The following is a 3,575-nucleotide window of genomic DNA, read 5'->3' as shown; positions in this document are numbered from 1 at the left end:
ATGTTGTGTTGGCATAAATCACCAAAAAGGGGGAGATTGAAAGGGAAATGTGCCTTTGGGCCATTTCTAAGTGTTTTGGTGATTTAGTGTCCAACACAAGTGCCTAAGTGTAAAAAGGTGGACAAAGTACAAATCAAGAATTAAGGTATGTTTCTCAGACTTAGTACATTGTTTTATGGACTAATGTATTGTGTCTAAGTGCTGGAAACAGGAAAAATCCAATTGGAAATGTCTTGGCTCGAGCAGCCAAGAATCTGCTGAGTCTGGGAGCACCGGACTGTCCGGTGGGTCACCGGACTGTCCGGTGGGTCACCGGACTGTTCGGTGGTGCACCGGACAGTGTCCGGTGCGCCAGGCTGACTCGGCGTGAACTCGGCGCTCTCGGGAATTCGCCGACGGTGTACGGCTATAATTCACCGGACTGTCCGGTGTGCACCGGACTGTCCGGTGTGCACCGGACTGTCCGGTGAGCCAACGGTCGGCCGGGCCAACGGTCGGCCGGGCCAACGGTCGGCCGCGCGATCTGCGCGTGACACGTGGCCGAGCCAACGGCTAGAAGGGGGCACCGGACTGTCCGGTGTGCACCGGACATGTCCGGTGCGCCAACGGCTCTCTGGCGGGCAACGGTCGGCTGCGCCATTTTAGGAAGGAGATCGGGCACCGGACGGTGTCCGGTGTGCACCGGACTGTCCGGTGCGCCCGATGACAGAAGGCAAGATCAGCCTTCCAGAATTGCTCTCAACGGCTCCTAGCAGCCTTGGGGCTATAAAAGGGACCCCTAGGCGCATGGAGGAGTACACCAAGCAACCTTAGAGCATTCTTGATCATCCACACTCAGTCTTTGCGCATTCGTTTGTCATTTGCAGTGATTCGAGCTCCGTTCTAGTGAGAACTTTGAGATAGTCTTTTGAGCTCGATTCTTGGCCGTGCGTGTGTGCATTTTGCTGTGGATTTGTGTGTGTTGCTTCCCTCCCTTACTCCGTATTTCTTTGTGAATCTCAAGTGTAAGGGCGAGAGACTCCAAGTTGTGGAGATTCCTCGCAAACGGGATATTGAAAGGAAAAGCATAACACTGTGGTATTCAAGTTGATCATTGGATCACTTGAGAGGAGTTGAGTGCAACTCTCGTCCGTTGGGACGCCACAACGTGGAGTAGGCAAGTTTTGTACTTGGCCGAACCACGGGATAAACCACTGTGTCTTCTCTGTGTTGATCTTTTGTGGTATTGTGTTTTGTTGAGACTCATCTCTAGCCACTTGGCGATTATTGTGCTAACACTTAACAAGTTTTTGTGGCTATAAGTTTAAGTTTCACAGGATCACCTATTCACCCCCCCCCCCTCTAGGTGCTCTCACTACTTGGACAGTAAGATCTTCAAAACAATCAATGGTGTGGTTGTAAGCATTCTAAATCTTTTTCATTGTGAGAATACCAGGCTTAAGTTGTTTATTGCAAATCTTATAAGCCTTGATCAAGATGTATAATGCTTCTCCCTATTTGTCTTTAAAAGTGGGTGCATCTGTCCAACTCATTCAAATTCTTGATGGGGAGCCTATTTCTATATCTTGATTATGTTGAGACTATCGCTCTATCTTAATAACATCATATAGTCTCATGCATGAGAATAAGTTTCTCATGAAGTATGCTACTACAAATCAATCCATCCTGGTAGAGTAATCAAGGATTGTAACTTTCTCTGGTAAAGTAGCATATTTACTGGATTCTCCTATTTTTGAGCTTATTTGATAATCTAATGCATATGTTATTCTTTTGATCACATCTGTTATTTGTTTGATCATTGAATAACTTCAATTAACACTTATGTTTCTTAGTGCCGCATATACTATCGATCGATATCTCTCTTGATATGCACTAAGTTAAAAGGAGAATTCATGATACATTTATGCAATTTGTGATCCATTTGATATATGCTAACAATGACTTGGAGAAGGATCACTAGTTGTAGAACTCTCTTGTGCAAAATATTTCTATACACTATCTTGAATATAGGTCTTAAGCAACTAAGACTAAGGACAAAGCACAGTAAAGAGAGCGTCTCTATGAGAAGGTACAAAAGGGTAAAACTACTTCCTCTCATTTATATATGTACCTAGATCTTCCTTTTTCTCTACTTTCTTTGCATATCTTGTATAAAAGGAAGAGAAAGCATGTCCATGCATTATCCCTGCTTCATACCTAGTTTAATCTCTCAAAATTTCATTCCTTCTTTAATACATCTTTGTTAAAACTAGGTGAAGTAATTTTATTGTCAAAGAGCTTAAAGCTTAACCTTGTAACGAGGATAAGATACCTTTGTTCCAAAGGTGGATGGTCCTTAAGCCTCTTTGAAATCCTTAAGGGAAAATGCTTAAGATGTTTATAACATGCTTTCATAAGTGCATAAACTGTCATGAGCATCACTCTTTATTATGACACATTGCACTTCACAGTTTCTATGATATAGATATGTTCTCATTAACCTAATTACGTGCACTTAGCATTTAAGGCCAAAATCTGTATTCCTCTCAAGGCACATATTTAGGGGGAGCAATCTATATTATATAGAACTGTATAAGCTTAATTGACATATCCTTTTAACCATGTCTCTTTCCTTTGGTACATTTGCATATTTCCTATCTCTCTTGTGCCAAGGCTAAGACTAATATGCTTCCATGAGTATCTTGTGTATTAAGTCTTAGATTGAAAGGGAAATGGAGTATTCGGCAAAGACATCGCTTCCACTCTACACCATCGATATTATCTATCCTTTTGCCGGTATTCTGCCATCTCTCAAAATTGGTATAATCTTTCACTCACATTTATTTGTACCAATGGGGAGAAAGTAAAAAGGGCTCATATTTCACTCAAAGTATCCATTTTTGGCGATTCATGCCAAAGGGGGAGAAAGTATTAGCCCAAAGCAAAAGGACTGCACCACCACCTACGAATTTTAAAAAATAAAGTTTTCAAATTGGTATCTTAATGTGTTTTCAAAAGGGAGAAAGTTCTAGTATCTTCAAAAATTTGTAAAACCCTCTTGAACACTAAGAGGAGAATTTCATTAAGGGGGAGTTTTGTTTAAGTCAAAGGAAAAGCATTTGAAACAGGGGGGAAAATTTCAAATCTTGAAAATGCTTCTTTCAATCTTATTCATACATCTTTGACTATTTGCAAAAGGTTTTTGAAAAGAATTTTACAAAGAATTTTCAAAAACAAAACTAGTGGTGCAAGCGTGGTCCAAAATTTTAAATAAGAAGAAAACAATCCATGCATACCTAGTAGAAATAATTATATTGGTTTCATTCCAAGCAACCTTTGCACTTACCTTATGCAAACTAGTTCAATTATTCACTTATATATTTTCTTTGGTTTGTGTTGGCATCAATCACCAAAAAGAGGGAGATTGAAAGGGAAATAGGCTTTAAACCTTTTCCTAAATATAATTTTGGTGGTTGAATGCCCAACACAAGTATTTGAACTAACTAGTTTGCTCTAGATTATATGTTCTACAGGTGTCAAAGGTTCAACACAAACCAATAAAAGGAACAAATTAGGGTTCAAAAAGAAAGGAGCAA

This window comes from Zea mays, chromosome 4 (assembly GCF_902167145.1).
Source record: "Zea mays cultivar B73 chromosome 4, Zm-B73-REFERENCE-NAM-5.0, whole genome shotgun sequence".
Lineage (NCBI taxonomy): Eukaryota > Viridiplantae > Streptophyta > Magnoliopsida > Poales > Poaceae > Zea > Zea mays.
The sequence above is the reverse complement of the archived record's forward strand: the minus strand, read 5'-3'. Positions refer to the sequence as shown.